The sequence below is a fragment of the Staurois parvus genome, unplaced genomic scaffold (genome assembly GCF_062004578.1).
Source record: "Staurois parvus isolate SC_StPar_1 unplaced genomic scaffold, SC_StPar_1.0 ptg000025l, whole genome shotgun sequence".
Classification (NCBI taxonomy): domain Eukaryota; kingdom Metazoa; phylum Chordata; class Amphibia; order Anura; family Ranidae; genus Staurois; species Staurois parvus.
This window is the reverse complement of record NW_028317821.1, coordinates 21670586-21684039: the sequence shown is the minus strand read 5'-3', so window position 1 is coordinate 21684039 and position 13454 is coordinate 21670586. Positions and strand designations below refer to the sequence as shown.

Below are 13454 nucleotides of genomic sequence, written 5' to 3'. Positions count from 1 at the left end.
TATAATCGTTTTTACAGCTTATCAAACTGATTTCAGGTGGTTCACTGTCACAGATCCCATTTCATCTTTTAAAATAAACTTTTAATCCAATTTACAGCTGAAAGGTATTAAGCAATTAAAGCCCATTTATTTCACAAAAGCTGTAACAAAAATCATGTTGTAATACATACCCGAGACAGACTTGACTACTGATTAGAACATCTTTCAAACACGCAGAAGGAATGTCCTATTGCTAGCTAAAGAGTAACAAAAGGAATTGTGAAGAGAACTCTCGCCAATGAAAGATAAAAATGAAGCTTTTTTTTTTTTTTTTTTTTTTTTTTTTACAGGGAATTGTTATCATTCTGGTGTTCTGGCTTTAAAGTTCAGCTACACTGCATCTGAGATCCACAAACCAAAAGCACCATTTAATTCATTTTTAAAATTATAATATACATTTCCCTGATATTTGCGGTGTGGTCTCTTTAAGGGAGACCATTGCATCGACTACCAGGACTTTGGTCAGGTGAGGGAGGCTTAAATGGCAGCAGAGGGAAATTAGCAGAGGGAGGGAGGGAGGAAGGAAGGGAGGAAGGAAGGAAGGAAGGAAGGAAGGGAGGGAGGAAGGAAGGAAGGAAGGAAGGAAGGAAGGAAGGAAGGAAGGAAGGAAGGAAGGAAGGAAGGAAGGAAGGAAGGAAGGAAGGGAGGAAGGGAGGAAGGAAGGAAGGAAGGAAGGAAGGGAGGAAGGAAGGAAGGGAGGAAGGAAGGGAGGAAGGAAGGGAGGAAGGAAGGGAGGAAGGAAGGGAGGAAGGAAGGAAGGGAGGGAGGAAGGAAGGAAGGAAGGAAGGGAGGGAGGGAGGAAGGAAGGGAGGAAGGAAGGGAGGAAGGAAGGGAGGAAGGAAGGGAGGGAGGGAGGGAGGGAGGAAGGAAGGGAGGGAGGAAGGAAGGAAGGAAGGAAGGAAGGAAGGAAAAGAGAGAGGGGAGAGACAGAGGGAAGAGAGAGAGGGGGGAGAGAGAGGGGGGAAGAAGGGGGAGGAGCAAAGAGAGCGAGAGGGAAGAGAGCAAGAGGGAAGAGAGAAGAGAGGGAAGAGAGAGAAGGGAGAGAGGGGAGAAAGAGCGAGAGGGAAGAGAGAAGAGAGGGGAGAGAGAAGAGAGGGAAGAGAGAAGAGAGGGAAGAGAGAAGAGAGGGAAGAGAGAAGAGACGGCAGAGAGCGAGAGGGAAGAGAGAAAAAGAGAAGAGAGGAAAGAGGGAAGAGAGCGAGAGGGGAGAGAGCGAGAGGGGAGAGAGCGAGAGGGGAGAGAGCGAGAGGGGAGAGAGCGAGAGGGGAGAGAGCGAGAGGAGAGCGAGCGAGAGGAGAGCGAGCAAGAGGAGAGCGAGCAAGAGGAGAGCGAGCAAGAGGAGAGAGAGAGGGAAGAGAGAAGAGAGGGAAGAGAGAAGAGAGGGAAGAGAGTGAGAGAGAGGGGAGAGATACAGGCTGTGAGACAAGTGGAAGCTCTTGGACAAACTGAGACACGGGCTGCTGATTCCCCAATGTGGCCTGCCTGGCACCCTTGTTATGGAGGAGCCTACCCCCCCATATGGGACCGAAGATTGTGGTGAGTTTATGATTTAGCTTCTGAAACCAGCTTTTGGAGCTGTTTATAGACTTTTGCTGATGTAAGCTGTCTTTTGTTTTTCATGAACCAAATAAATGAACGGAGTTTGCTTTCACCAAACTGGCTGGCAGTCATTCCCGAGCTACCCCGTATCACACTAAGCAAACTCATCCATCCATATCTCCATGCTTTATATTACTGAGAAATCACTTGAAAAAAAACCCTAGAATTTTTGACCGCAGCCATCTTGAATAAGGGCAGATGATTCATGTGGCATTTACTTCCTGGAACCCATCTGCCCTTAGCTCAGGCTTGTTGGCAGGAGGGTGTGCTTAGCTGAGAAAACTCCTCTCCTCCTGAAAACTCCTGGCATGTACAACATCATTTGCCTAGGCCTGGATACCAGAAAGTAACTTCAGAAATGTAAAAAAAAGAAGTTTAAAACAAGGAAATATATGATAAATGATATCATCTATCTATCCATCTCTATCTATATCTCTATCTATCTCTATCTATCCATCCATCTCTATCCATCCATATCTATCTATCTATCTATCTATCTATCTATCTATCTATCTACCTACCTACCTATCTACCTATCCAAGTGTAAAAATGGTCAATGTCGATTGAGAGAGTGAAGTTGCACTCTAATATTTTGGGGGAATGTTCAGGGTTTAGTTGAATTCAATCATGACCTCAGTGATTCCATGATTGTAGTACAGTAATGAAGATAATTTAGTGCTATTGGCACTGAAGACAATGAATGTAATAGATACATTGGATCAGATGCTTCCTTGTTGCCAGTGCTTGTCTGCAGCAAGTGTAGACACAGATGGTCTGAATAAAAGCCAGTGTTTGTTTTTCAACCTTTTTAAAGGGCAAATTCACATTGCAAAGCAGAGCGGCGTTTCACAGCTTCTTCATTAACGGCTGCACTAGGGAGCAGAGCGGTGTGCGATTCAGCACATCACATGGCTACCTTTTTTTTTTCTCTTTACAAACCTTTGAGGAGTACAAAATGTACACTTCATTAACTGCATTTCTCAAAATTGCAGTGGGATCTTGGCCTGGTGCACTGCGTTAAAATGCAGTATCTGTGCATGTTATTGCAGCATGCTGCATTACAGTGTGAATGGGACACCTAGGAACCAATTGTTTTCTATGTGTCCCTGTGATGACAGATGTTTTACCATGCAGTAAAACATCTGTCACCACACATAGAGTGAAATGGCCCTAAGTCAAGACCCCCCAAAACCTGTGGCTTTGTGTAAGAAAAAAGGCAGGCTTGATCCTCCTGCCAGCTTGAGCTTTTTTGACCATTTGGGGCAATTTATAGGCAATTTGCCGAGGCAACCCTGAAAAACCCAGAAGACACCAGGGTTTAAAATGCCAATATAAACAATGCAGTCATGACAGCTCAGAAAGCCCAAGGAAAGAAAAGGTAGACGTAAAACTGTATTTGCAAAGTTGCCTGATGATCTTTAAAGTGGTTGTAAAGGGTCAAAGTTTTTTTACCTTCATACATTTTATGCAGCAGCCCCTCCAGCCCCCCTAATATTTACCTGAGCCCCATCGTGATCCAGCGAAGTGCACGAAAACCTCAGGGGACTCTCCCTCCTCATTGGCTGAGACAGCAGTGGGAGCCATTGACTCCCGCTGCTGTCAATCAGAGAGGACGCAGGGCTGAAACGAGAGTCTCTGTGTGAATGGATACGCAGAGCAGAGGCTCAGGAGCGAGATTGCTTGGGTGCCCTCACAGCAAACTGCTTGCTCTAGGGACATTCAGCAGGCAGAAGGAGCCAGGAGCGCCAGCGAGGGTCTTGAGAAAAGGAAGATCGGGGATGCTCTGTGCAAAATTATTGCACAGAGCAGGTAAGTATAACATGTTTGTTATATTTTTTTGTAAATTGCCTTTATCATCATTTAACATATGAAAAGTCATAATAGTGGAATTCATAAAGAGTGCCATAAACACCCTTTAGGATTCCGTCAGGCCAAAATTGTCAGCACTTGAGTCAAATCCATGTACCTATCAGAAACATATATATGAATCTGTCGGAGGCTGGCAATGAGGTTGGAAGGTTCTTACCAGACATATCATCATTGTGCTCCCTCCCCAGCCACTGAGCTCACCACACAGACAGGTGTATGCCTAAGGAATCTTTTAGTGGGGTGGGCAGAACCCAATGGGAACTGAGGGACTAGCTCTGCATCAGGCCACCTTGCTTTTGTTTGACAGTGCATGGCCTAAGCTCATCCCTGGTCTTAATTATGCTTCCCTGAATTAGGTACAGGTAGTTTTAAAGAGAACTACTGCTGGAATATTGCTGTAAGTGCTTTACTGAAATCCTCAGTGTGTTTTAAAATGATTTTTTTTTCTTAAAAGGACAGATTTTTGATCTATTCACAAAAAATACAATGGTGTTTAAAATACACACTTCTGTTCATCATGTCTCCAGTAGTTTTATTTAAAGTATGAAAAAACTGCCTATCCAAACTGTAGTGTCATTATAATACTTCATATGACTGCATGCAATATTTTATTTTCATTCACATCTAACATACTCAGCTTTTTGCCAGGAAAAATAAGAGTACACGAACTTTCTCTGATTGATTTCCCAGGTATTTCAAGCAGCATCCAGCAGACTTACAAATTGGGATTTCCGGATACTTTTAAGGTCTCTGGCCTGAAACTACATATTTGCCTGGGATTTATGTAAGATTCTAGTTCCACGGATGCCAAAAAAGCCAATTTGACCTGAAACATTACTTTTACCTAGAAGTTTGGCATCAGAAACACACCAAAAACCAACAGAAATAAAAATGTGAGATAGATGAAGATAAAGATTTAAAAAGGTCTCATCTCAATTAATGTACAAGGACAGTAAACTGATCCTAACATTTGTAACCCCAGTTTGTTTTTTATGAAAAGCTATGATCATTTGTAAAACTCAACTAAAGATCTCCCTGGACCTTCACAATATCTAGGGTATAAAAAAGTAGATCCTCATTCCATAGTGTTCTCACTTTGTATTTTTATTCCTCCAAACTGACAGAGCGCAGTATTGTGCTTGCAATGGTCTGCTGAATAGACTTCTATAGGTTGCCTGCACATTATGCTTACAGACAGATCAACAGACTGCCTATAAGTCTTCATTCACACTTGATGTTTTTATAGCGGCTGTTTTTGGCTTTTCACATTTTTTTCTACAGCTAGTAAACCCCCCCAGCATGTTATCCTATGTGTCCATGCACACAGATTGTAATGAAGGTTGTTTGGCTGGGACGTTTTTTGGCTGAAAAAAAAAAAAAAACAGGACTAGTGAGTTTCTAGAGGAGTTTTTTTTAGCTGTAAAAATACTCTAACACTGAAAAACGTGGCAAAACACCGCAAACCGGCATTTTTGAACTTTTTTTTGTAAAAAAATTCTAAAAAATGCAAACGCGGAAAAATGTGTGAAAATGCCGCTAAACGTTAATGCAAAAACGCTATAACAAGCTGAAAAACTCATGTTTGTAACGTGACTTTACACAGCTAATGTTACCAGCATTATTAAAACATCCAGTGTGCATGAGGGCTACAAGCGCTGACCAAACTGTTTGCACTATATAAATCCTGTATAATAAAGTCAATGCTGGTGACCAGCCCATTAGAATTCACAGCTGGCTCAAAGCTGATGATGTAAACAAACTAGGAAGCACTGCAGGTTACATCGTTTTTTTCCCCCTGAATTAGGCTTTCTTTCAGTGGTATTTGATCGTCTGTGCGGTTTTTTATTTTTTGCGCTAAAAACAATTTTGAGAAAAAAAAAAATTTTTTGGACTTTTTGCTATAAAAAAGTCCAATGAAAAAATTTAAAAATCAAAGTTTCAGCCAAAATTTATTCTGCGCGATGTCTTTGCTAAAAAAAAATCCCAATACGTGTAAATTAATTGGTGTACATGAAAGTTATAGCATTTACAAATGGCGGTATAGATACTGGATTTTTTTTGTATAATAATAATAGCGGCGATCAGTGACTTATGGTGGCGATCAGCGACTTATGGCAGGACTGCAGCAGACATTCTGACACTGGGGGGGGAACTGACTTGGGGTCACTGACATCCCCAGTGACACCAATACAGTGATCAGTGCAAAAAAAAAAAAAACCACTGACACTGTACCAATGGCACTTGGGGGGAAGGGGTTAAGATTTTTAGGCAATCAAAGGGTTAACTGTGTGAGGGGAGTGTTTTACTAGTGGGCGAGGTGTGTGTTTCACTGTTGCAAACTGTCCTGGAAAGCTAAGCTCTGCTCTCTGGAACAGTGTGTTGGGAGCTGACAGGGAGCAGAGCTACACTGAAAACAATGCAGCTGTGCTCTGTGTCAATGTGTGCTGGCAACCGCTGGCACCCGGCGGGTAATCCCCAGCCGGGACCCAGTGATTGACACCCACGGCCACAACCGGTGCTGTGGGCAGGGCGGTCGCGCGCCTTGCGCAGGCCCCCTAGCATGTTAACAAGGAGCACGTTTATATATTCATGATCCTGCCTACAGGGGCCGCTTTGCCACAGTATATGTACTGTGGGCGGTCCCCTAGTGGTTAATCAGACCAAGCTGTCCAGCATACGTTCAACTTAGAGGGTTGAGACAAAGCGTTTACCACTAACAGTGGTCAGTTTTTATTAAGTTATATAAAACATTTATCCCAAAAGTAAAAAAACAAAAACAAAAAAAACCCTGGTGCTGTTAAGTGCTTAAAAAGTGTCAACTTGAGGTCAGCATTATTTTCATCCAACAACCAAAAAAAAAAAAAGGGGGGGAGGGACATTTCAGGAGCCACTTTTGCAATACAACATAGAATGAAACATTAGTATAAAACTTAATTTTTATTTTTCCAGAGATTCTGCTTCTTGTTAAAAGCACCTTAAAATATAAATTGGAAAGTACATAACAGAAACTGACCCTTCAGATCACATATTAGGTTACTACATAATATATAAGTGCTTATCCAGTTCTGTTCTAAAGCATTTTTTGTATTTTTGAAAACATGCAGAAATCTGCATTTTTGGCCATAAAATTACTTAAACCCCCCAGAGTATTATATATTTCCTGAAAGCAGAGTAACTGCAAAATAAAAAAACAGTAGTTGAAAGTTTTTATGTTGCACAATATTTGTGCAACTGTTTATCATATGCATATGTAAGGAAATAATATAAATTAAATTGAATTTAATGCAAACAATCACAACAGTAATTCCCATTTTGTTTTGTAAAATATAAAAGATAGGAGTGCATCGAGTAAATAGATACTAAACATGTCAAGTCCTAAAATTGTGTGTGCCTATGATATTGCAAAAAACTATGGTAGCCAAAAATATCCAAAAGCAACACTTTAAAAGCATTTACTGCTCATCGGTTTAAAGTTAACTGTGAAATATAGTGCTAGAAGTATTACTCTCACTGCAACATTTGCAATAATACCTTTAATAAACTTTATTGCTATCACAAGGAGGTTAACACACCTCAATGTGACAGCACTCGGCAGGTGACAGGTTCTCTTCATGGATTCATTGGGAGTCTATTTGACCCCAATGTCTCCCCTGCCCTGCAAAGCAGCTAAGAATGTGTTTAGTTAGTTGCCTCCCTGTTTATAATAGTATCATTCACTGCAGAAGGAGGAGATTGGACTCCTGGGAAGAGCTGGAGAGCACAAAGAAGGGTGCCACTGGGGGAGCACACCGCCCACACTGTAAAAATGATATAGCTGCTACAATCACTTTTACTTTACAGCTGCAAGCTGGCTGAAGAAAAAAAAGCAAATGTTTATGGCTGCTACTGCAGTCATGAGCTTGTGATGAAAGTGACACTAAAGTTTTGTTTTTTAAATAACAAACATGTCATACTTACCTGCTCTGTGCAGTGGTTTTGCACAGAGCAGCCTGGATCCTGCTTTTCTTGGGTCCCCCGCTGGTGCTCCTGGCCTCTCCCTCCTGTTGGGTCCCCCACAACAAACATATTGCTCTGGGGGCACCCGAGCAGGCGTGCTCCAGAGCCACAGCTCTATATGTCCATTCACACACAGAGCTGCTTGGCCCCGCCCCCTCCTGATTGGCTCACTGGCTGTGATTGACCTCAGCCAATCAGAAGTGAGAGTACCCGGAGAACTGAGGCTCTCATGGACATTTCTGGATCAAGAAGGGGCTCAGGTAACTGTTTGGGGGGGGGCTGTTACACACAGGTTTTTTACCATCATGCATAAAGCCATTAGAACCACTTTAACCCTTCACTCTTCGGATGCACTACATACATTCAAAGAGCTGACGTTGCTGAAAACACAGATGCTACCCTTAAATTACCTAAAAGTTTCAATACAAAATAAATAATAGAAAGGTGTATTCCATTCAATGATATAAATGTAATTTCCAACCCTGGGGTTGGGGTGTGTTAATCTTCAATGTGTTTCATAGGTTTGCCACCTGCTTCGTCAAGGAAACCGTGGAGCATCTTTTTAAAAAGTGTATTAGAGTTGTTTATGAGGATGCACAACCCCAAAGGAAGGATAACACTGTTCAACAGGTAAAAAGTTTTGGGCATAAAATTAGCTAATCTTACATAATTTTGGGGTGCTGAAAACGAAAATGACCCTAAAAAATGTTGATTGGCTCTAGTTTCCATGATATATTCACCCATCTAATGATGTAAGCCATTCAAAATTATGATGCAACTTCAGCTGCATATTGCGCAATTGATACTGGTGACCAATAGAAAATTGCATGTATACTGAGATGATGCAATATTAGCCTTTAATTGCATCACTTCACTGCATAAAAGCTGCAGTATCTGTAGCTGATTGTAGTTCGACAGCATCTTTACATTTCGTTTTATGCTTATATAGGCTACTCAGTAATGCCTCGAACTTGTGTGAATAAAGCAGATAATTTCTGCTATATCTGCGGTGAAATAACTTTTATAGCTCGCAAAAAAGGAGGATAACAGGAATGATTAAGAAAGCCTACAACTTGTATTTTGGCTGCAAGATAGGAGACCAGGACAAGAGCTGGGCACCACATATATGCTGCAATTCTTGTGGAACGGCACTGGAGCAATGGTTGAATGGAAAAAAGGCATCTATGCCTTTCGCTGTGCCAATGATTTGGAGAGAGCCAACAGATCATGTTAGTAATTGTTACTTTTGTATGGTGCCTCCAATTGTAAAAGGGCTAAATAAGAAGAAAAAGTTATCTGTGCACTATCCAAATATTCCATCGGCAATACGTCCAGTTCCTCATGGAGAGGGGCTACCAATTCCTAAAGCACCAGAATCCTTCGTGGTTGAGTCAAGTGAGGAAGAACCTGAAGCGTGTAGTCACGTGCAGTTGTAAGAGATAGCCCTTTCCTCGAATACAAGAGAAAAGCCAAGAGAAGCAAAACCGACACAAACTGAAGACAAAACTAGTGAGAATCCTAAGTATTAAAATGATTCAACTTAGCTTATGGCTATAATTTTTCTTGGTAATCCTATGCAATATATTATGCCATTTAGGCTTTGTTATGTAGTCAATATCACTTGCTTTATATTTGTGGAAAGACATCTATCTATATAATTATTGTGCATTATGTAGTCATTACGCCTATAGTAGAAAACTTTCCGTTTACAGAAAAACTAGAGCCAATTGACAAATTTCATTGTTATATTTGAACTCAGAATGTGAAATTCGTTAAGAAATGGATCCTTTTGTTTCCAAAACTGGCAAAAAAAAAAAATTTGTTGAACAGTGTAACAGAAGCAATATCTGCTAGTAGGGCTGGCATATAGTGATGGATAAAAGCCTCTCAGTCAAAAGGAGCAAACATGAGAGAGGGCAGTTGGGAGCATTAAGCACACTAAAACCACACTAAAACCATCCTTCTTATGCCATCTTATGTTTTGTCCCCTGACATTTAGGAACTTCATAAATTTGGTTCTGGCCAGCTCAGTGGATTGCTTCAAAAAAGGCCTGGATTCTTTCTTGGATACACAGAATATAACTGGATACTAACATTTATAGGTAAAGTTGATCCAGGGAATATCCGATTGCCTCTCGGGGGACCAGGAAGGAATTTTTTTCCCCTGCAGGGGCAAATTGGATCATGCTTTGCTGGGTTTTTTTTGCCTTCCTCTGGATCAACTGTGGGTATAGGATTATAACTTTTTTTTTTCTATGGTTGAACTGGATGGACTTTTGTCTTTTTTCAGCCAGACTATGTAACTATGAATGTTGGATGTAAGGATATTTATGGGAGGTGGTGAAAGTAAATGTACGGCCGGTTATTCTCATGGTCTTCAGCTTTGTTAATCGAGTCCATCTAAATCTGCTATCATATCTAACACTACCCTCTCCAAACATTGACGATGCTGTTGTCCAAAGGTGTCTCTGTTGCTCCCTCATCCAGAGATAACGTAAGACAAAGTGTGTTACTGGCAGAATCAGCAGGGTACAATAAAATGGAAAAAAAAATAAAAAAATAAAAAATGAAAAAGAATGTACCCATCACATTAAAGAATTGGTAAGCTGCAATATATTCAGTTTTATTACCACTTAAACTCTAAAGGTTGGGGAGGATGTGGGGGACTTAAATGAAATTTTAATTACAAATTCAGTACCACTTTAATGATGCTCCCTATGGAACAGGTTCAATGAAAGCAGTACAAGGAGCAGTGATGATGTGTAAAATGCAGCGACCCAGAAAAGTTTCAATATACCGACTATAGAAAGGAGAAAAAGATGACACTTTCTGGTTTTAATGGGTTACAATTATGGGCAGGCAATCTGTGCCTTGCTAAACTGCCCCTGGGCAGATGATCTCTGCCTTGCTGAACTGCCCCATTAGGGTGATTAAATCAATTAAATGGAACAGAAGCAAATGCATGCTTAACACACACACTTGAAAACCGAAAAAAAAAGCAGGAAAGAACGCAGTCTCGGCAGGAACAGAACTATGAGCATATTTTAAGGAAAACTTGGGGAAAAAATGGAGGTTGAAATTGTAGCTGTCTGGCTGTCATTCATGTCCAGGAGTTATAATGTTTGCTGCATGTATGTACCAGGCCAGTGATTCACATTACTAAAGACAGAGATAGCCAAGTAACCTGCATTTTGTAGAAGGAAGTCAGCAATCATATCCTCCAGATTTCTTTATTTACCTTTAAAGTATATTGAAAAACAAAACTTGAAACCTTTTTTGATAGAGCAGGAAAGGGTTAAACTCTCCATCAAGTTTTTGTTCCTGCCTGTGTCCCTGCTGGAAAGATTCACTCCTCTACTTGTTCTGGTGACCAACAAAAATTGAGGAGAAACCAAAATTCTTAAAGTTGTCACCACAGCAAAAGCCAAAAGTATGATCTCATTCACACCTGTGAGAGCATAGCATGTTCTGGTACAATGCATGCCTGCTGACGTGTGTTGCGATGCATCATATAGTTTGCTTTTATATATGCAGTTTTTTTTTCTCAGAAAAAAGGTGCAGAAACTCAACCCCCAAAACCCCTCTCCCACTAAACATGCACACACACCAAACAGCAACAGTGGGTGTGGTCAAATTTCACTAGCAGTGGGAGGGTCTTAAAGGGCATTAAATACCAGGAGTGCATTACAGAGTGCAGAGTTCAGGGGTGCGCTGCATACCAGAGTGCAGAGTTCAGGGGTGCGCTGCATACCAGAGTGCAGAGTTCAGGGGTGCACTGCATACATAGTGCAGAGTTCAGGGGTGCGCTGCATACATAGTGCAGAGTTCAGGGGAGCATTGCGTACACAGTGCAGAGTGCAGAGTTCAGGGCAGTGTTGTGTACATAGTGCAGAGTTTAGGGGAGCATTGCATACAGAGTGCAGAGTTCAGGGGTGCACTGCATACATAGTGCAGAGTTCAGGGGTGCGCTGCATACATAGTGCAGAGTTCAGGGGAGCATTGAGTACACAGTGCAGAGTGCAGAGTTCAGGGCAGTGTTGTGTACATAGTGCAGAGTTTAGGGGAGCATTGCGTACAGAGTGCAGAGTTCAGGGGTGCGCTGCATACATAGTGCAGAGTTCAGGGGTGCGCTGCATACATAGTGCAGAGTTCAGGGGTGCGCTGCATACATAGTGCAGAGTTCAGGGGTGCGCTGCATACATAGTGCAGAGTTCAGGGGAGCATTGCGTACACAGTGCAGAGTGCAGAGTTCAGGGCAGTGTTGTGTACATAGTGCAGAGTTTAGGGGAGCATTGCATACAGAGTGCAGAGTTCAGGGGAGCGCTGCATACAGAGTGCAGAGTTTAGCCTTTTTCCACAGCTGCTTACCTCTGCATGGCCCATCCACATCTCATTTTTACCCCTCTTCAGCTCAGACCTCTGCATGCAACCCCCCTCCACTGCCCCCATTTTCTCTGTCCCTTCTTAAAAGCTCCAACATCTTCCACAAGTCTGTACTAATCTAAAGCACCCAAGCGGCTCTAGTGCCTCCCTGCAAACTGTAAAAGGCTCTGCCTTTCGCACTTGCAGGGAGATCATCCAGTGGGGGTGTTGGCATATCTCTCTCTCTTTCTCGATCTCTTGCTCTCTTTTTTTTTACTTTATTAAAATGTCACAAAATTACATCTTTGTTGTCTCACACATCTCATGCTGCTGTGTTGCGCAAGAATGCAGACATGCTAAATTTTTTTACCAATGCATACCACTACAAGTTTCTAAGTACCTTTGCATTGAATCAGTGTTAAATCAGTGACAATCACAATTCAATGCACCTGGTGTGAACAAGCCCTTACTTCTCCAGTAGAAATGCCTGTTTTGGTGTAAAATGATCTTAGCAGGGAATTAAACTCACTTTGGGGAAGTTTTCTCCCAATATCTCTTGCCTGGAACTAAGAAGAAAACTCCCCACTGAGAAACAGACAGAAGATATAACTCATCTGAAATTTTTAAATTTCCCCACTCTAGCCACAACTATAAAAAAAAAAATAATAAGTTTTGACTGTACAGACAATCAGTTTTGCAATACAACATACTATCATTAGTATAAAACTTAATTTTTATTTTGCCAGAGATTCTGCTTCTTGTAAAAAGCATCTTAAAATATAAACTGGAAAGTACATAACATAAATTGACCCTTCAGATCACATAATCGGTTACTACATAATATAGAAGTGCTTAACCAGTTCTGTTCTAGAACAATTTTTGCATTGTTGGAAACATTTTAGCCCATTAAATTACTTAAAAACACCCAGAATAGTATATATTTTCTGAAAGCAGAATGTGTGCAAAATAAAAAGACAGTAGTTGACAGTTTTTATGTTTCACAGTATTTGTGCAACTGTTTACCAAATGCATATTTGAGGAAAAAATATAATAAAATAGTTTTAATGCACACAATCACAATATGCAGTAATTCCTATTTTTTTCTAAAATATAAAAGATGGGGGTGCATCGAGTAAATCGATATGAAACATGTCAAGTCCTAAGATTGTGATATAATATACATTTTAAAATTTCCCCACTCTAACCACAACTATATAAAAAAATATTAATAAAGTTTTGACTGTATAGTCAATCAATAAAAAAAAAAGATTGGAGCTTTAATCTATTCATCTACAAAAAATAAGCATTGGAGTTTCGATCTACACCTCTACATACTTTCAGATCAATAGGACATATAATGTATCACATAAAAAGAAATCACTGTATCATTGATGAAATGTTGCCTGGAGGTACACTAATTACTCTGCTTGTTTAAATGGTTTTCTAATTTGTAATGTTGGGATTAACACATTCTGCTATTAAATACCTTGTTTGAAGAAAGCATTATTTGAATCAATCATTATCACCTTCTATTATGGTGTAAAGAGTAAACAACAGTTGAAGTAAACATTAATACTGAAAGTAATTAA

The 13454-nt window shown here is 40.8% G+C and overlaps 1 protein-coding gene across 2 annotated transcripts in view; it reads right to left on the bottom strand.

Moving 5' to 3' along the window:
- Nucleotides 1–13454, bottom strand: part of TMTC2 (transmembrane O-mannosyltransferase targeting cadherins 2) — a 420955-nt gene that overhangs the window by 182823 nt on the left and 224678 nt on the right. The window lies entirely within an intron of this gene.